Raw genomic sequence first — 22,017 nt, forward strand, 5'->3', positions numbered from 1 at the left:
ATTTGTATCAGACTTAAGTCCCAGAGATAGAGTAATACAAAGCTTGAGATTTCACTGGCAGAACAGCAGCACTGGCATTTCTCCAGCTTTGAATTGTAAAAATCGCCTGGTTCAGCGCACCCAGTCAGAGGTGCACAGGGTGGATCAATGCCAGCCACTAGTTCCCAGCACTCCTACGTTCATGCCCTGGTCTTGCTCCTTTCATGGTTGTCACTCTTTTTGTGTCAGGAGTGTGACTGGCATTTTCACAAGCTTCTGGTGAAGGAACTGACTGCTGTTTCATATCGGCTGGGAAATCTCATCACAAAGAGCATGCAGTCTGGTGGTATCCTTTGCTGGAGAAGGGAAGGAATTAATCCCTGCTTTTTAAAGATCTTTTAAGTTATGGTACGAAGAGAAAAACTTTTGAATGTAAAAAAAAAATGTGCCTATAGGAACAGATTAACATCTAGTTAAATTTTCAAGAATACCTGTTAGATGCCAAAAGGAACATAGCCATCAGACTGCTCACCAAAATCCCCTTCATGGTGTGGGCATGGCCAGACAAGAGCACGAGCATGATTCCAGATACATTTAATGTATTAGTTCCGGCATGATTCCAGATACATTTAATGTATTAGTTCCGGAATAGCCCATTGCATCAATAAGAAAAAAATTAAATTCCTTTTAAGGTCTAGACTCCAGCACTTTTCTACTCAGCTGAACAGAGAACTCTGTGGTTGGTACATATGCCCACCACATCAAGCCATCAAATGAAAAAATCTTGCATAACATCAGTTCTGAAGGAGGTGTGGTATAATCACATCAGTATGGACTTTTCCCACTTCCACTGGCTACAGCTGGAGATGACAGCTGGCAATAGGTAGGCCATGGGTTTAGCAGTGGTACATCAATCTTCCATTCTTTCATTTCATAGTTCTTTCATTTCTGTCCTGGCAAAAGGTCCCTATGTTAATTAATTTTTAGATGGATGGATAAAGAGATAGATAGATAGATAGATAGATAAATAGATGGACAGATTCCTATTTTTTCTCTCTTTTTCATCTTACCAAAAATTATGATTCAAGAAAATCCTAATTCTATACATCCATTAAAATGACACTGACTCTCCCTGGAACAGAAAGGAGAAAGTAAACTGGAGCATTAAATAAGAGCAACTTAGGAACACAGCTCATCAAGAATTTATCTTAAGAGGATACAAAATGAGTCAATATTATACTGTATAAAATAAGATTATATTTCAGCAAAAAAAGCAACCTCAGCAAAACAAGTCATTTCAAGCTTCAGAACTTTGTGCTGCCTCAGAGCTGAGAGAGGTCCAGAACCAGAGTTTCTATTTGAAATATTGAGAAATAGAAGTAAATAAATACATGGAGGTCAGCATTCATTTTGCAAAACTGTTAATGGACTTTTTACCGTAATGTCTGAGACAGCAATATGTTATGAAGCTTGAAATGTCTCAGAATGTATTTCTGACTGGACTGCACTTCCTGATAGGAAATCTGCTTTGCCCTCCCTTTACTTTGCCTAGTCTGTGGCACTGTGATTTTTTATCAAGCAGTTTGACTACAGATGAAAACACAGTTCCTAAGTGCTTAACTGCTGCACTTTTTAGGAAAATAGGGTTAAATTGTCCCTTTGGGGCACAGTCATACTCTTTCACTGTTATTCAATATGTGGGATAAGCTATTATCTAGATCTCACATCTCTGATCACAAGATTTGAAGATGTTATATTGAAATTTCTCTCCCCAGTTCTGTATCATTTTCAAGGTGTCAGTTTCCTTCTGGCTTTCTTTTAAAACTGTACTATATTTTTCAATGTTTCAGAGAATCATATTCCATCTCCATAGTGCTAGTGGTAGGTTGGAGCACTTGGGTAACAGTGGGGAAAAAAAATAATGCAGAACACACTGGAAAGAGAAGTTCAGGGATACTTAGCTGCAGGGAATAACTGCCACAGTGCCTTTCAGGTGATCCTGTTAGGATGCTAGGAAGATTAGCAGTCACAGAGCCTCTCCCTTGGCCCTTTCCAGCCCAAGAGCACTGTCACTTTGTCTTTTTTCTGCTCCTTCTCTGGCCACTTCCCCCTCTGCTGTCAGATCCAACAGTGTTGTCCCTGAGTCCAATCCCATAGCACAGCTGGACTCACATTCTCTTGATCCAAAAACACCCAGACCTTTTAGCACTGTGTTGCACAGCACTCCTAGTCCCAGGAACGCAGTGTAGGGACACCACAGGGACCTTGCTCAGAGCCAGAGAAGGTCTGGCAGAAAGCAATTTTATTTTGAATGAAATTAGTCCTCAGGCCACCATAGATGTAGGCACATGCAGTAGAGCCCCCGCTCTGAGTCAGGACACAGGCCAGTGCAAGTAAAGCTTAGAGAGGCACTGTGCAAATAGGAAAGGCACAGAGCGGGGTGGGAGGGAGGCATGAAACCTGGGAGGTCTCCAACTCCTTGCTCAGGGTGCTGTCACACCTGAGTCCCTGTTCATTATACTGCAGCTGCACATTGGGCATAGTTCTTTAGCAGTCCAGTCTAGATTTAACTGCAGAATATACCAAAGGGACCTTATTTATAAAATTGTATTGGGATTGCGTGGCAAGGTTTTGGTAGTGGGGGGGCTACAGGGGTGGCTTTGGTGAGAAGCTGCTAGAAGCTTCCCCATGTCTGATAGAGCCAATGCCAGTTGGCTCCAAGACGGACCCGCCGCTGGCCAAGGCCGAGCCAGTCAGCGACGGTAGTAACACCTCTGGGATAATGTATTTAAGATGGAAAAAAAACCCTGCTGCACAACAGCAGCAGAGAGAGGAGTGAGAAAATGTGAGAGAAACAACTCTGCAGACACCAAGGTCAGTGAAGAAGGAGGGGAAGGAGGTGCTCCAGGCACCGGAGCAGAGATTCCCCTGCAGCCTGTGGTGAAGACCATGGTGAGGCAGGCTGTCCCCCTGCAGCCCACGGAGGTTAATGGTGGAGCAGATATCCACCTGCAGCCCATGGAGGACCCCATGCCGGAGCAGGTGGATGTGCCCGAAGGAGGCTGTGACCCTGTGGGAAGCCCAAGCTGGGCAGGCTCCTGGCAGGACCTGTGGACCTGTGGAGAGAGAGGAGCCCACGCTGGAGCAGGTTTGCTGGCAGGACTTGTGACCCCATGAGGGACCCATGCTGGAGCAGTCCATGAAGAACTGTAACCCGTGGGAACGACTCACGTTGGAGAAGTTTGTGGAGAACTGTCTCCCATGGGAGGGACCTCACGCTGGAGCAGGGGAAGAGTGTGAGGAGTCCTCCCCCCGAGGAGGAAGGAATGGCAGAGACAACGTGTGATAAACTGACCGCAACCCCCATTCCCCAGCCCCCTGTGCTGCTGCTGGGGGGAGGAGGTAGAGAAAATCGGGAATGAAGTTCAACCTGGAAAAAAGGGAGGGGTGGGGGGAAGGTGTTTTTAAGATTTGTTTTTTATTTCTCATGATCCTACTCTGATTTCATTGGTAATAAATTAAACTAATTTACCCAAGTCGAGTCTGTTTTGCCCATGACAGTAATTGCTGAGTGATCTCTCCCTGTCCTTATCTCAACCCATGAGCCTTTCATTGTATTTTCTCTCCCCTGTCCAGCTGAGGAGGGGAGTGATAGAGCAGCTTTGGTGGGCACCTGGAGTCAAACGAGGGTTAACCCACCACAAAAATATAATCATAATGCATAGAAACAGGGTTTATATCAGCAGGCAGTGCAGTATTTTAACACTGACTTCTCAATTTTGCTGGAGTCATTATGCGACCTAAAAATTATCTGCCATCTTCAAGGAGTGGCATGAGAGTGCAGCAGCAACCCTAACAAGATGGGGTGCTTCTGGATGAGAGCAGCCTTGTATCTGCTTGATTCAGGGCGCTGATGAACTGAATGTGTGACAGTCTGCACATGTCTGCAGAGACATGCTTATTGTCTCTGACTGGGGGGGATTAAGCTAAACCCTGCCTGTGTGTATTCAGGTTGTTAGGTTCAGTGTTCTGACAAATCCCTTGATTTCTATGAGCTGGCACCCAAAAGAAAAAGAAGGAGGAGGTCTTTAGCTACATTTTATCTCCCACATCAGCCTATGCAGTATCAGTGGGGAAGTTCTTGCCAGTTCATACTTACATGCAGGGGATTGCACTTTGAGTTATTATATTTGGAGAGAAACATTAAATAGGAGTATTCCTAAAAAAAAACTTTTTTTTTTTTTACTTTATTTTGACAATTGCAGTTTCTAAAATTTTAATGATTTGTACTGGTTCACATTTCTCTAGCCAGTGTACTGTGTGGACATTTTGTTAAATAATGAAATCAAGTGTTATGTTTCCTCAATACTGACATTCAGCTATTTAATCTTTGCTGAGAAGTGCAAAAGAGTCTACCATTTTTCATGTTAATTATAATGTAGGAGGATTAACTAAATGCATATTAGCTTCTTTTTTTTCTTTTTTTTTTTTAACTGTGATACTTTATTAAACCATTTCATTAACTGTTTGAAACTCTTTGTAGAGCTTAGTGAATGTTTTGGTGAACCATTTATCCACTAAGAATGCTGCTTGGGTGTGACTGAAACTATTCACAGCAAATTCAGCAAATGGTTTGAATCTAAAAATGGGGAATATATTCATGTTTACATTTACATTTACACTTATATTATTGAAGAAATGCAGAGATATTGGCCCGGAAGAGGTCTTGCACATTCCTATATCCATCCAGACTTTGCAATTGCTATTAACTGCTAACATTATTTAGAGATCATGTGTCTTACACATCTGCTAAAAATAGATCTTAAAATACCACTTAGCATTTTCTAACGGATTTGTCCTGATTGGAAAAGATCAAAAGCCACAACCAGAAAGTAACATAGAGGTGTACAGAGAGCATTGCCAATGTCCCACCTCCTTTCAAAAGCAGTGATCTTGTTTCTTATTTCTGGACAGTCTTGGGAAAACCAAATACTCGCCTACTAGGAAGGAAATAAAGCCTTTGCAGTTGGCCAACAGAGCCTAATGGAAAAATTTCTTCTGACTCCAATTCTAACAATCACATTAACTTTATATATCTGAGCAAGGCACATCAGACACCCAACACATTAACAACATTAGAAGCATCATTGTAGTCCAGCTAATGTGAACTTTTCAGTGGCCTATCTGAAATAGTTCAGAAGGACTGGTGCAAAAAACCCCACCGCTTCCCACAACCTAAGCTAGGTATCAAACAGTGGAAAATATTTCTTCCTAGCTGCAGGAATTATCCAGCATAAGCCCCATTGTTTATGATATATTTCAGTCTAAATAGAGTGCAAATAACAACCAGCAGTTACAGATTCAAAGTTCCTGTTGTTATGAAATTTGGCTGAAGTAATGTATTTATAACAATTTCAAATAAAATCACAATCTAATAGATAAAATAATAGATCTAAATGTGTTAAGTCCATATTTTATGGAGGATGCTTGAAAATTATTTCCTGGTGGGCCAGGAGTATTTTTCACTTAATCTACTATTTATCCAACTAATCAAAAAATAACCAAAAATGTCCCTCAGTTGCTTCCACTGATTTATAAAAGGATTGAAACTTACACAGGAATTAGCAGAGTTTCTCCTGTGAACTTTGAGGAGAAGATTTTTGAAAGGCTGCAGAGTTTTCCAAGTCTTTTTGAAAACTGGAGATTGGCACTCCTATTTCTGCCTTTGAAAATCATCCCCTCGATCCAAAACTCAGAAAAAATTTTGTACCAGCGTTAGAAAAATGCAGAACCATGAGCTTTCTGTGAGTTACATACAGGCTTATAACTAACTGTCCCTCATTCTGTCCTTCTGTTCAATTTGGACAATGATCAAGACAAAATTCAGAAATCTGATAGGAGGGATATTTCTTGAGCCAGCTGAAGTTTTTCATATTTTCAAGTAATAGGATCATTAGGGATGGTATTCAAGGATATAGAGAGGTAGGGCTTAGGGCGAGGAAGGATCTTTTATTAACTCAGCTTTATAGTTTCAAACCCAGACATGCTTCAGGCATACAAACCTTTTTCTTGTGCCCTGGAAACTGGTCTCTTTTTATAACTGTATCAGCTAGTTTAATAAAAGATATTGCTTCTCCCTACAAACCTTGTCTTTCAGATTTTAAGACACATTAAAGCAAGTGAGTTCTGCCCTGCTATGAGCATTTCACAAAATTTTTATTTCAAAGCAATAGTCAGCAAAATGCTCTAACTTCAGCAAGTGATATAGACACACAAAAATGTTGACTTTACATTCCTTTTTATCTTTAGCCTCCACATTCCTACTTTATCCTCCTCATGCCTACTTTTATCCTTCTCTTCTACTGCCTTTACAAAGTGGAAGTACTAATTACATCATCCTTCCATCTTATTGATACAGATTAAAACCAGCGGTGGTATGTCTAGTGAACTCAGTGGGATCTTTCTTAACAATTTCTCCAAATTAAATAATACGTATTCCTGCACATGATATCAGTAGTTGCACTTCACACACATTTACCTATTTCCATGATTTTTGTATAGACATACTTCAGAAATGTATTTTTTAAAGCTACTGTCAAAAGTATTTTAAACGCATAAAAAAATGCCTGAAAATTACCAGTGGAATAAATGTCATGAGCAAACAAACTTAGTTTATTTCAGAAGTAAAAATAATCCCATAATACTTTTCCTCTCTTCTTAACCTATGTTCTGCTATTCCTCTCCAACTCATTGTGCTATTCCTGTCCCACGATTCTCACTTGCCCTAATTATATTTATTTCTTATAGCTGGAGAATAATTATGAGTCAAGTATGTGGGAAAATTTTAATTAATGCTAATTTTACATTTAGATTATGCCTGTGTACACATAGAAAAATAATTATATGCAGTTCTGGAGTTACAGAATTTTTTAGCCCAAAAGTAAAAATACCCAGAGTCCCAGTCTGGGAATAAAGCATCAGCTTGGACAGCTGGAAAGTGGACATTGAACCATTTAAAAATCCGACAATTCAACATATCACTGGGAAGAGCAGAGGAGAGAGAAAATTCAGTGGTCTGATCTCTGTCACAGGAGTTATGCATTTTGTTTTAAAAAAGTGTTTAAATAGCAATTGCCAGAGATGCAACAAGAATGTTCTCCTTTTGGGACCCCTGCTTGGTAGGAGATGATAAACTGAGGCACTCTTCTTTCCTGCAACCCATTCCCCAAGACTCTCCCTGGGCTGTGTCCCTGCCCCACCACGCACTGTCCATTACAGAGTCAATGACTCTCAAGCTGCCCTGGGAACAAAGACTGTACTGCTCTACCTCATGGCACAGCTGCATTGACAATCTACAGAGTTAGCCTTTGTGCTTCTGTGCCTCAGTCTCATCTTCTAGGTATACAATGACCAAAGGTAGGATTCATCTGATCGGGTGTAGGTATCTACTATGGGATAGTTATTTAGACTCTTTATGATCAGCGAAGAGAACAGGACACTTCAAGGGTGAAATTTATCTTAATCTAAAGTTGGGATCTGAAAGTGAATCTGATGAATTGCATCCTAAAAGTGCCTATTTCTCACCGCTGCCTATAGTGGGCACCTGGGTTGACTAGCTTGTAGGTAGATGTCTGCCACCTAACCACTTACCTAGAAATATAGATGGATGGTACATCTCAAATGTACTAGGTCAGGGGATATTTTCATGAAATGTTCTGAAAGTCACACTTCAATTCTGCCTAAGCAGCATTTTAAGCTCGTAAGTGCTCTGTTTGTTCTGGTTTTAGTTAACCAACCTCCTTACACACTTCTGAAAATCTTTGCAGGTGCCTGTCCTCACCTTTGAAAATTTGGTTATTAAGACCTTAAGTCCAATTCTAAATTGCTTCTAAATTCCTAAGTTGCTAATGAAAATGTCACTCATGCAACTTATGTTTATATAACTTTTTTTACAGATAAATTACTAAGTGGTCCAAGACCTGTCTCATAAAAGTGACTTCATCCCCCCCCTAATAAAATGGGGACATCTAAAAACTGGAAGCCGATTAATTCTCACTTCTGCTTAACAGCACTCTTTCTGCTTCCCTTTCTTAAGAAAGCCTTGTTTGCACAAAGATCTTTCTCTAGAAAAGCTTTGAAACCTTTATTACAACTGAAATTACATTCATTCATCTATATTTAAAACATGGGTAGTCAAAGGGAATAAAAATATATTACTGTAAAATTTTCTGAAGTATTATCAAAATGTAAAATGTTGACATTCTGAGGTTGGATAATATATGGTAAATAAAAGGTCACAAGGGTATTCTGGGTTTTCGGTTTTTTAGAAAAATGACATTCAAGTTTTGGAAAATTTTAAATAGACTTAATTTTTGAACTGTTTTTCTATAATTCTGATTCACAAAGAGAATTACCTGGAGTTAAATAAAAATATTCACGATTAAAAGTAATTATGCTTATTTTATTATAACACTAATATACAATAAGCAAAAAAAACCCTTTTAGAACACCTTTCAATTTAAAAAAAAATCTTGCAGGACTACATAATCAATAACAATTTTAGTATTTTTGCCTGAAGGTTACTATTTTCATAAGAACAATTTCTGTAGTCTAGTTTTGCCTTGCCAAAAGTGCTGCAAAGGAGGAATTACAGCTCATGGAATTTGAAATTTCCTCCTTCTTTTTTTCCCTCCTGCTCATGTACTGCAGGAACTTACTCCCAGGGTATGCCACCAACCTCCTTTCTATTGCAACAACACAGAAGCGGATGAGGCAGTGTCAAGGGAGGACGACACTCAGCCACTGTGCAGCTCAGAGGTACCAGGATCTGTGATTTTTGGAGGGTTAGGAAAAGCATTAGAGAGATGCCGGGGGAGAACAGAGCATCAACCACAGATTAGAAACACATGAAACATCATGCAAAAGACTGACTGTGTCTCTGTGTTAGTGCTGGGACTGGAACAAAAGGCTACGGCAGCAACTGGGGATGCTGATAGACCTGCAGTCCTTACTACAGAAACTGAATCACAAACTCAGAAATTTTGTTAGCTGTCCCTGACTGGAACTCCCATCAATCAGTGGCAGAAATATTATATGAACCTGTGTGTATTTTCTGCTTGCATTTGAAAATAATGTATTTATCCTATTCCATTAGCGTATTTTAATAAGCATTGCTTTGGGACTGTATGCTTGCCAATTTATGTTTATGAGACTGTCAAGAGAATTTACATGCCTAAGAAAATATGATACAACATTGCCAAAGCAGGGACTGCCTGTCAAATGAGGTTGTCATGGAGAAATGAGACATAGGAAAGCTCATACATAAAGTGGCACACAGAGAATGCCAGGGATTTTTTATTCCCCCTGTTGAGCTCAATAAATATTTATTTCAGTAAACGAAGGGGTAAGAAAATAATGAAATTATGAGCCATATTGTGCAGTCATTTTTATTTAGGAGAACTTCCCATAGAAACCAGCCCAATATGAAACCACAACAATTAAGTTCGTGCATTCTGTATTGTGTTTTTAGAACCAGATTTTAGCCGTTTAAGTTTTGCCTGGCAGCACCCTGGCCTGCCTTGAAAAAGAGCAAGTCAGGGACTAAAGGACATTTCTGTAGTGTGCCTTTGGGCTGGCTCATTGCTGACCACAGGAGTGGTTCTCAGGAGTCTTTGGGAGCTGATATTAATTAGCTCCAAACAGCACTCAGGACTCAGACCTGTCCTAAAGTGTCTCAAGAATTTGGAGGTATTTAGTGACCTTTTTGAACCCCTGTTCATTTCAGTACTGAACAATTTGGGATTTCAGAGAAAAATACAAAGACAAATTCTTATCCAGTCTGACAATGCAGGCAATGCAGTCTCTACGAGATACTGGCAGTGACACCAACTTGTCGCGTGTCAAGGAGATAGGAGGTAGCCAAGTGCTCTGGAGTTGTTTCCCTTATCACAATCTTAATTACTCCAGGGAGAAGATTAGATGCTGCTTGTTATTTACAGTTGATTCATAAAATGGTGATTATATAATGAGGGAAAACATTGAGGGGAATCTCTCTTCAATTTCCAAACTCTCTACGTGGAACTAATTCTCCGCAACTTTAACTCACTAAAAATTTATTATCGAAATCTAAGCTAGTCGTCTAGGCTTCCTTAACAGAAAGATATAGGCTCCTTGAGACCATGATTTATCATGTTATAAATTAGGAGAAATTGTTTGTCCCCTGAAAGCTCTTCTTTCCTCCAGTGGCAATGAAGGTACCCTAGAGAGAGGCCTGGCATTTAGCAGACTGAATTTCTGAGGATTAAAGGCCACCCTGAGCAAGGGTTGATACCTATCATGTGAACATGGACTTGCAGTCTGAGGTGTTGTTTGCCACTGATGTTTGTGTCTTTAACTTGCTTTGGCTCCAAAGATATCAAAGACCAGCCTGCAGCTTCTTTCTTTTGTATCCAGGGCAACTTCAGATTGCTGATGGCCTCTATGGGGAACCTTGAACAACCAGAAAAAACAGCTAAATCAATAATAATGTGCCATTGACCTGGACCATCTGTAAATAATTAGCATCCATTCTTTGTGGACTTCCAAAGCTACACCTATTTCCCAGGTACTCTCCACACATCTATGGGTATTTTGTATGCAGCTCAACAACCAGCTCTCAACCAAACAATTTGTTAATTGAATAGATGTGCATTTTCCTCCACCTACCTCCTGCACAGTTATGCCAAATGAAATTCATGCGTGCAAAGTGGAAGAAACTATCCAACACTCGCAGGCCAGATAAGTTAATATTTGCCTTATTTTGAGGTTGAATACACCCCTGAGTATGAATCTATGCATTTTTCATCATAGTTAGTTGCATTAAATATCTGACCAACAAGTTAGTGTAAACTGTAAGAAATATAGAGCAGTTTATGCTGTACTGTATAACTTTTGCAAGATGTAATGGTATGCTAGCATATTATAAATACACTAGAATAATTTATTTATTATATTCCATTAGTGTATTTTAACAAGCATTGCTGTGGGACAGTATGCCTGCCAATTTATGTTTATGAGGCTGTCAAGATAATTTACATGCCTATGAAAATAAACAACATTGCCAATGCAGGGACTGCTTGTCAAATAATCTTGTCAGGAAGAAATGAAACACTACCGAGCTGAAGAGTAAAGCATATTCATTATTGCTGGCTACACGGATTCTAGGTGACACAATGAAATACATTTATGCCATTTTTCATGTATCATATGAATAAAAAAATGAGGGAGTGGGGTACTTCAGGCTTCCATATATTGTACTGTACAAAACAGATTTAGCACTCAATCACTCTTGTTTCTTCAAAATAATAAAAATAATAAAAAAAAAAAGGAATACCCAGGCCCCAGTAACATTAGTGGGTAAAATAAAATGTATTATTCATCTGGAAAACTGAGAATGTTATGCAAAATCATGACTACTTCACAATGGTTAAGTTGAAATAAAATAGCTGCAGAGCTGTCTAGGGCTGAAAAAAATTACTGGGAAGAGTTAATTCAGGAGTTCTGACTAGATAATTATTGAGCTGCACTGACAAACTCTACACTTCCCTGCCAATTACACCTTCCAGGCTATGGCTTTTAGAATAATTTAAAGCAGTGAGATTTAGAATCTTGTTCTCATAATTCCCCATAGACAGCTAACCCTGTGTTCCCTTCTTCAGGAGAAAAACCCCAAACTGAAACTGTACTCTCCTCCACATTCTCCTTAAGCAAGAAACTGCCCTTGGAAACAGCCTCAGAGACAAAATGTATCCAGGAGGAAAAAATGACCCCAAATCATCCCAAAGCAGAGAAATAAGTCTCCCACTAAAGTCTTTGGAATGAACACTGTTACTGGCAAGCAGTAGGAATGACTTCAGAGGAAAAAGGATAAGAGGCATACAAAGGGGGGGTCAGTGTTTATCAAAAGGCTGTAAAGGTATTCTTATTTATGTGGAGAGATTGCCTGTACACAGAGCAAGCGGTTCAGACATGAATAATCTCTACAGTGCATAGCACAGAGCGTGGTGGCAGCCGATGGTATCAGCAGAAGCAAGGAGCCAGACAATAAGCACGCGGATGATGAATGAAGAATGGGGAAACGGCCGAGAATCACGGGAGAGATGATAATTCAGTACCAGTGAGATAAATTAGAGGGGTACAAGATGAAACACTTAGCTGGCTATATGCACAGAGTGCAACGAGTCAGCTGGCTGCTGTAAGGAGAGTGCTGCTCAGACGAGGCCACACTGGCTGCAACACTGGAAAGGGAAGGTAAGCTGTCCATGGAGCTCACTTCACTTGCCTTTCCCATGAATGGGCACCATAAACTGAAGCACTAGATATCCTAAAATTCTGGGGCCAAACAGATCTGAAACTGCTGCTTCAGGCTGACCTGGCCCCTCTACTGCAGTCTCCATCTGAATATCTCTTATGTAGGGACAGTGCAAGGTCCACAGTATAATCCACATTACTATACTTCCTGTACTTGTTGTAACAGATTACAGGAAAGACAGCAAAAAAATGTTTTAAGAGTCTTTCTAAGCTGAAGTTTTGCTAGAGGTGGTGTACAATCTTTTTATAATAATGGTCTGGTAGATCTGTCAGTGCGCTGGTTTTTAAGATGGCAGCTGCACCCTTTTGTTGACAGCTGTATTATATAGTTAATGTTTGAGTAGAAACCTTGCCTCCAGAAACAGATGGCAAGGCGTACACAGACTTTAATGGGACTAGGTTGCCTTTCTTTACAACTTTCTTGATAGAGGTATAAAGCTTATCAGGTAATAGGTTGCATTTAGACAGATTTTCATACAGTTGTATGAGAGGAGTTAGTCACAGGTTAGAACACAAACCAAAAATTTAGCTTCCTCATTGATTTTTAAAGTTTGTTAGATCCCAAATGCAGAAGTTTGGATGGGTGAATTTACTATAAGGAAAAAAAAAAGTGAATGAAAAAAAAAATAACCAACAAGCAAGATAGTCTTGCTCTCTCACCCATTTCTGATTCCTAATGACGAGCTTCAAATCACATTTCAGTGCAAGCCTATTTTGGAAACACAAATAAAGGACTCAAAATAGGAACAAACCAAATGTCCAGTGAAACCAACGTGAAGCTGGAGTGGGGCTAAGATAATAGCAGTGGATTCAGCTACTGTACAGAGGTGATGCAACATAGAATCATAGAATCACAGAATGATTTGGGTTGGCAGGGACCTTTAAAGATCACCTAGTCCAACTCCCCCTGCCAGGGGCAGGGACATCTTTCACTAGATCAGGTTGCTCAAAGGCCCGTCCAACCTGACCTTGAACACTGCCACGGATGGGGCATCCACATCTTCTCTAAGCAACCTGTTCCAGTGCCTCACCACCCTTTATCATAAAAAAAATTATTTCTTATATCCAGTCTAAATCTACCCTCTTCCAGTTTAAAGCCATTTCCCTTTGTCCTGTCACCACAGGCCTTGGTAAAATGTCTTTCTCCATCTTTCTTATAAGCCCCCTTTATATATTGAAAGGCTGCATGCTCTGGACTGTGTAACAGGGTAAGTAGGAGGAAGATAAATTGCATCTAGAGGTAATGTTGTGATTAATGGGGGAAATATTTTCACAAGAGAACTAAGGATAATTTAAGGCAGAAGGACAAAGTAAGATTTGTCCAGAATCCTTCCCAGTACACATCAGGCCCCATAATAACCTCTGTATTCCAGCACTGGGCCTCCTGAGCAGGTGCTTCCAATTGTGTGGCAATTTCTGATTTGAGCTGTTATCTATAAGAAATTGCATCTGGCTTTCTTCATAGCACTCTATCACATCACCACATGTCTCTGTGATTGATTTAATTAACACTTTTCTCCAGCTCTCTCCCCTTTTTGTAAGCTTCCATCTATTTATTTATATTTCCCCCGATTGTTGACTCTCAAGTTGTGTAAAATATTTTTAGATACATTACATCTAATGTAAAAGTAACACAAATCAAGCTGCCTTTAACTTCTCAGGCACATATATACCCCATTTTAATGTGGCCATTTATGCTGCTGTGTAATACATCTTCATAGTGTTGGCTTAATCGCGAATGACAAGTGTGGAAAATGTAATAAAGACAGGGACACATTAATCCATTTTGTATGAAAATGTGAAAAGGTAATCAGATTCTGAATGGCTGTATGCTTTAAAAATATACTGGCTGAGATTTCTTTTTCCATTCAGGATTCTCACCAGAGATTCTGATTAGAAAGGTTTCAGTATAAAATTGCCTTAAAATATTACAATTGTGCCAAAAATGCACTGAGGAAGTTTTATAAAATGAGAGATGAATCACAATCAGTAATGTGATGACCCCAAAGCTTCTGAAACACTTTAAATAATCAGGGAAGTCTGTATTCCTTTTCTTTTTAAAGAATCTTATACACCTTGCCCATGGGTAGAGATGCAGGGTCTATCATTATCATTTCTGTTTCTGAATATCCAAAGCTAATTAAATAATTATTGTTAATAATTATTCCAGTCTCCACAGGCAGCCAAGGATACCTTCGTACAAAAATGTGTATAGAGAAATGTCATCTTTTTTTTTTTCCCCCTGCAAAAACACGAAATAGATGGAAAACTAGTATTCTGTTCAAAGGACGCTCTTGCAGCATATTCTTCTCCATCCATCACTGTGTGGCATGTATTTCCCATACCCTAGAGAATCTATGCAGCCTGACATAATGCTTTTTTTTTAGCAAAAAGAAGCAATTCTTTGCATCTTTCTTTCTTACTTTTTATCACCACCCTACATGGAGACTGAGGTAGTAGCTTTGAGATAATTTAATTACACCAACTCACCTCTTCAAATAACTGTCTAACCTAGGCTACAATCCAGTCATCTGTAATATTTAAGATTCACTTCATCAAATTTGGTAGTTCAAAGGCTGGCACTTAAATCCATTCGGTGGTAGTATTCAAAAAGTATCTTCCCACGGGTAACTATTCTGGTTCTACAGCTATTTCCCATTCTGTGTAAAGGGAACATCTCCCAAACCAAAGTCACATTTCAAAATGAAAGACCTTTTTAATTGTGATCATTCTCTGTTCAGGCTCTAAATTAAATGACGAAATCCACAGAAGTCCTGATGAAACCAAAAATATTTCTTTAGTTATTTAACTTTGAGTCATTATAGTTCAATGTCATCTTAACTCTTGAGCAAGAGATGATGATCTGGTTGCACCAGTGAAAATGTAGCTTCTTATAGCACAGTATCACTGGTATAGTTTATGTGGCATATTTATCTCTGCACTTGTTTATCAGTTTGAAGTATTTTAGCTGCAAAACATCAAGGTCAGTTTTTCAGATGCTTTACACAGTTTACTATAGGGCCTCAAGCAGAGCTGATGGCTCTAAACATCCTGCCTGTGAATTATAGCGATTTAATAATTTCAGCAATCTTGCACTTATGGTTTCATTATTATTCCCAAAATAGCTGAAAGAGTTCAGCACACATCTTAGATACTTTTGTTCCTGCATGAAACCTAGTAAAGTATAAAGTCTTATCAGTGTATGAAAAGCATTTGCAACATATAAGCAAGATGTATACCTAAATGTGGAGTGGAAAGGAAAACGATTAGAACATTTCCCACAACCCTGTGCAAATTATATAAAACCAAAAATTGGTCCTGTCAATCATTTTTCATTTACCACTTTCAATTAACTTGAGATGCTGTAGGATGCCACTTTAAATTATCTACTTAATAGAGTAGGAAGGGGAAGGATTGGCTTCCTGCTGTGGCTAAGGCAGTCCGGAACCAAAGTGGATTCAACTCTACCTGCAGAGCTCCTCTGTACCCTAAAGCTGTTCGTCTTGCAGCATAGCCACAAAGGAAGGATGATGGCGAATCATCTCCTACAGAGTTGGGTCATGGCCCTGCTTCAGTGGGTATCTCCAGGGAGTTCCTGTACTATTAGTAGCCTCCTATGCCAAACATAAGAGAATCCATTCCAATCTTTGCTGGCAGCATAGTTAGTAATATTTTCTCTAAACTACAATTCTGTCTTAACCTCTATCTCGTTTCTTGTTAACCAACGTTTTAATGAATAATGCTGAGACTATGTCCATATTTGTGAACTACAGTAACGGCATTTCAAGATTAACAGACATGAGGAGAGCATTCATTTATCTTCCCTGATGATTGTTTACACAAGGTTTTCCAGAGTCACAAAAAAGGTTATAAATGAGAGAGCACTGGAACAGCACCTCTGGAGCTCTGCTTTGTAAAGAAACTTTAAATAGAAATTAAAATGTCACATTCATGCACAGTGCATTTCACTCTCTTCCCCTTTAATTTCTAAGAAAAACTCAGCTTTATTATAAGGGTTAGCAAAGTCTATCATATGTTGGTAAAAACCTTAGATAAATGTCAAACACAAAGTTCTACAATTATTTTTGACTCACCTAATCTTTTGCGTCCTATGTGATAATTTTGGTGCTCCTTAGGAAGAATGAAATACAGTAATTATTGGGGGCAAATTCTCATCTTCTGCCGTGCCGGGTTCTGCCTTCTGTAGTTCTAGACTATTTCAAAACAGACAGACAATACAAAGAGTCCAGGTTGATACGGATCCTTCCAGAGTAATTCATAGGGGTGCCCAGGACAATAGGAGCCACCAGCATGTCAGGGTGCTTTGAACATAGCGGCATCATGAGAAGAATATCTAAGTACAGGGTTAGAGGAGTAGTTTTGAACCTCAGTTTAGATTAGGGTTGAACAATACTCCTGTGAAATCTGTATTTTATATGTATACCTGTCTTTTGGATCAAGACATAGATAGTTTCCACGTGAAATGCTTTGGGCTTGCCATGTATGTAACAGCTATATGTCTGAGTAGATATACATCAGTAGGTCCAGAAATGAGTTGGCTTTAATCATGGTAGACATGTGAGTCAGCTAAGTCTTTGAAATATTTTTTTCTTCCTACGGAGGACAGTGAAGATAGGTGGTACACAGATCATTTAGTCATGTTTGCATTTATAATACAGCCTCATTTATAGTATAGATTGAGAATTGCAAGAAGTTACTGTCCATTCCCAAGCTTGGACATGATACCTGATTATATAAGTACCTTTCCTGGTTTCGGCTGGGAGAGAGTTAATTTTCATCCTAGTAGCTGGTACAGTGCTGTGTACCATGACAGTACCCTCTGTCCAGTTCCATGGAAAATGGAACAAGGTGACCTTTAATCAACTTTTTGGGCATTTTAAAATTATTTCTTCTGCTTTGCATCCAAGTGGTTAGAGGCAGTTACGATGGAATAGATTCATTACTAAATGCAAGTGTCTGTTTCTGAGTTTGTTCTCTGGTCTTTCTTAATAATAAAAGGGAGACAAGTAGGCACTTCTGCAAAAGAGCTGTCTCATCTCAAAGTGGACATCTGAACCAGGGTAGATGAAACTTGTCCAAGTGAGGCTGTTTTCTCTCCATTAACACAGAGGGAGCCCAAAGCAATTAATACACATGTAAGCATCTACAGACACCTACATTTAGGGGAGATGAAGCTCATTCTCTGCGTAGCTGAGGGAGTGATAATTAGCAAATAGTATCCCAATAACAGGAAGATGAAAGTAGATACTTAACATGAGTGTCTGACGTCCCTTTCAGTGTAACCAAGCATATTGCAAACTGGTAGTGATACAAGGCTGCTTATGAAATCTGCTGTCACAAGCACACTGTTATCAGTGTTTAAAAGGAATGTAGATGTATAGATAGACACCTAGATGGGCTATAACCACATCTCCTGCTGTAATGTTATCATATTGTATATAATACATATAACATCTGCAGGCAGATTCTGAGGAAGGAAAAAGCAAGGCTGCAAGAATAGTCTGCCTTCTCTAGACTCTGTTGTTCCTTCTAATAAATTGTGGTTCCTCCATGGTTCCTATAGAGAGAACAGATGAGCAAAAAAACCCAAATATCTTTTGACTAGGAATAAAAACAGGAAAGAAAACTAGGGTTGTGAGTCGGGTTGTTTCAACCAGGATTATCTGATAGGTGGGATTTTATAAAATAAAGTTGGGTTTACTGTGACATAGTCTCAACCTGGAATTCTCAATATATTTCCAACATTTTCTCTAGATGAATATATATCTAACTTTAAATGTTTGCTATATAAAACCCCATGCCAGCTGCCAGTCCAGGTGGGTGCAATCTTCTTACCAACCTGTATGTATGTCTTTGATACTATAGAGGTTCACAAACAACACCAGAGGTTTATATGGCATCCTGGCCTGTATCAGAAATAGTGTGGCCAGCAGGAGTAGGGAAGTGATTGTGCCCCTGTACTCGGCCCTGGTGAGGCCGCACCTCGAATACTGTGTTCAGTTTTGGGCCCCTCACTCCAAGAAGGACGTTGAGGTGCTGGAGCATGTCCAGAGAAGGGCAACGAAGCTGGTGAAGGGTCTGGAGAACAAGTCTTGTGAGGAGCGGCTGAGGGAACTGGTGTTGTTTAGCCTGGAGAAAAGGAGGCTGAGGGGAGACCTCATTGCTTTCTACAACTACCTGAAAGGAGGTTGTAGCGAGGTGGGTGTTGGTCTCTTCTCCCAAGTAACAAGCGACAGGACGAGAGGAAATGGCCTCAAGTTGCGCCAGGGGAGGTTTAGATTGGACGTGAGGAAAAATTTCTTTACTGAAAGAGTGGTGAAACATTGGACCAGGCTGCCCAGGGAAGTGGTTGAGTCCCCATCCCTGCAGGTATTTAAAAGACGCGTAGATGAGGCGCTTAGGGACATGGCTTAGTGGGTGGTGGTGTTGGGTCGATGGTTGGACTTGATGATCTTAGAGGTCTTTTCCAACCTCAATGATTCTATGATTCTGTGATTCTATGATTCTATATTTAAACAGCTGAATTGATCTCCTAGCATGTGTGCTGTTTTTGGCTGGGGTAGAGTTAATTTTCTTCATAATACCTAGTATGGGGCTATGTTTTGGATTTGTGCTGAAAACACTCTTGATAACGCAGGGATGTTTCCGTTACTGCTGAGCAGTGCTTACACAGAGTCAAGGCCTTTTCTGCTTCTCACACCACCACACCAGCGAGCAGGCTGGGGGTGCACAAGAAGTGCAGAGGCAATTGGCTCTGGTGCAGGTGCGTCCTGCAGTGGAGCAGCGGATGGCGGCGTACAGGGGGGTTTCCTCAGCTGGGGAACCCACAGGGGAGCGCAGAGACCCGCCGGGAGCCGGCAGCTCTCACCAGGGCGGCTGACGAGGTGTGGGCGGGGCCAGGAGTAACGGCTGCCACCCCCCACTGCCACTCAAGGCAGCCCCAGGGAGCGCTGCCACCAGGAGCGCTGCCAACAGGACGGGCAAACAGGGCGTGGCGCGTCAGCTAGGGCGTGGCACGGCAGTTCACCCGGCAGTTCGCGAGGGAGGGCACGCAGGGAGGGCGCCTCTTCGAAGGAGAGGCATTCCACGGGCCGAGTGGGGGACCCGGCGTGCACATAACCCAGCAACTGGGCACAGGTCAAGGGCACTCATCCTACCCGACCCTCAAGGCAGAATGGTGGGCACTCGTCTGAGGGTAAAGGCCGCGGCTCCAGCTGGGGGGTCTGCACCACCTACCCCAGCGGCGGCCGATGCCTCCCCGCAGACAGAACTGCTGAAGGGAGAGGCTGCAGTGCAGACCTCCGGCTGCAGGGAGTGCCTGGACCTCTCTCCTGGGGTAGGGACAGGCAGCAGACCTGCCTGCAAAAGGTGTGCCCAGGTGGAGGACCTCCTGCAGCAGGTGGATGAGCTGCAGGAGGCGGTGAGAAGGCTGCATAACATCAGGGAGGCAGAGAAGGAGCTAGACAGCTGGTTCCAAGCACAGTCTGCAGCAGACCCAGCCCGCAGCCAAACAGCCAATAACTCCCCCACCGGCACACGCAGAAGGGAGCGTGGGGGGCAATAATGCAGAAGAATGGACAGTTGCAAAGGCAAGGACCAGCAGGAGGAAGAGACTTCCCCCAAAGCCTGAGGTGCCCTTGCAGAACCGCTTCACCGCTCTGTAGGCCCAAGAGGAAAGTCCTGTCACACCAGGAGAAGCGCTGGAGCTGAGTAATGCAGCCCCATCTGCCCCCCATATAACAACCAGCGCCACTAAGAAAAGGTGACGGGTGATAGTAGTAGGCGACTCTCTTCTGAGAGGTGCGGAGGCGCCCATTTGCCGACCGGACACACTCTCTGGAGAGGTGTGCTGCTTACCAGGGGCTCGCATCAGGGATGTCACCGAGAGCCTACCAAGCCTCGTACAGTCCACTGACTATTATCCGTTGCTGCTGTTTCACGTGGGCACCAGTGACACAGCCAGGAGCAGTCTGAGGACTATCAAGAAGGACTACAGAGCCCTGGGAGCGGCAGTAAGGGACTCAGGAGCGCAGGTAGTTTTTTCATCAATCCTGCTGGTCAAAGGAAAGGGGTTTGAAAGGGCCAGTTGAATCTGGCGAGTCAACAAATGGTTACGGGACTGGTGCCACAGCCAGGGGTTTGGCTACTTAGACCATGGGACTCGCTTTGAGAAACCTGGTCTACTGGGGGCTGACGGGGTCCATCTGTCAGAGAAGGGGAAGAGCATCTTTGGTCATAGGCTTGCCAAGCTGGTGAAGAGGGCTTTAAACTAGAGATGCCGGGGGAGGGGAACCTCAATCCATCCCCCTCCTACCAGTTTGATGCCAGGGCCAGCAAGAGATGCCCAGAGCCTGGAGAAGGAACACAGGTCAGCAGGAGAGCGCCTGAAGAGCAGCACAAAGGAACGCCAGCCAGTAAGACAGCTTCATCGGGGGCCCAGCTTAAATGCCTCTATGCAAATGCACGTAGCATGGGGAATAAACAAGAGGAGGTAGAGACGTGCGCACGCCTGCAGGGCTACGACCTTACTGGCATTACGGAGACGTGGTGGGATGGCTCCTATGATTGGAGTGTTGGGATGGAGGGATACCAGCTCTTTAGGAAGGACAGGCAGGGGAGACGAGGAGGGGGTGTCGCCCTCTATGTCAATGACCAGCTGGAGTGCATGGAGCTCTGCCTGGGGAGGGATGAGGAGCCAACCGAGAGCTTGTGGGTCAGGATTAAAGGGAAGGCAGGGACAGGTGACATTATGGTGGGGGTCTGCTGCAGGCCACCCGACCAGGAAGACCAAGCGGATGAGGCCCTCTATAGACAGATAGGAGCAGCCTCACGCTCACAAGCCCTGGTCCTCATGGGGGACTTCAACCAGCCCGACGTCTGTTGGAGGGACAACACGGCAGGGCATAAGCAACCTGGGAGGTTCCTGGAATGCGTCGATGATAACTTCCTTCTCCAAGTGGTAGAGGAGCCAACGAGGAGAGGTGCTATGCTGGACCTTGTTCTCCCCAACAAGGAGGGGCTGGTGGGGAATGTGAAGCTCAAGGGCAGCCTGGGCTGCAGTGGCCACAAAATGGTGGAGTTCAAGATCCTTAGGGCACCGAGGAGGGCGCACAACAAGCTCACTCCCCTGGACTTCAGGAGAGCAGACTTTGGCCTCTTCAGGGATCTGCTTGGTAGAGTGCCATGGGCCAAAGCCCTGGAGGGAAGAGGGGCCCAAGAAAGCTGGGTAATATTCAAGGATCACCTCCTCCAAGCTCAGGAGCAATGCATCCCAACAAAGAGGAAGTCAGGCAAAAACGCCAGGAGGCCTGCGTGGATGAACAAGGAGCTCCTGGACAAACTCCAACATGAAAAGGAAGCCTACAGAGGGTGGAAGCAAGGACAGGTAGCCTGGGACGAATACAGAGAAATTGTCCAAGCCGCCAGGGATCAGGTTAGGAAAGCTAAAGCCCTGATAGAATTCAATCTGGCCAGGGACGTCAAGGGCAACAAGAAAAGATTCTATAGGTACGTCGGGGATAAAAGGAAGATGAGGAAAAATGTGGGCCCTCTCCAGAACAAAATGGGAGACCTGGTTACCTGGGATACAGAGAAGGCGGAGGTACTCAATGACTTTTTTGCCTCGGTCTTCACTGGCAAGTGCTTGAGCCTCACCACCCAAGCCACAGA

The sequence above is a fragment of the Aptenodytes patagonicus genome, chromosome 3 (assembly GCF_965638725.1).
Source record: "Aptenodytes patagonicus chromosome 3, bAptPat1.pri.cur, whole genome shotgun sequence".
In the NCBI taxonomy this organism is placed as follows: domain Eukaryota; kingdom Metazoa; phylum Chordata; class Aves; order Sphenisciformes; family Spheniscidae; genus Aptenodytes; species Aptenodytes patagonicus.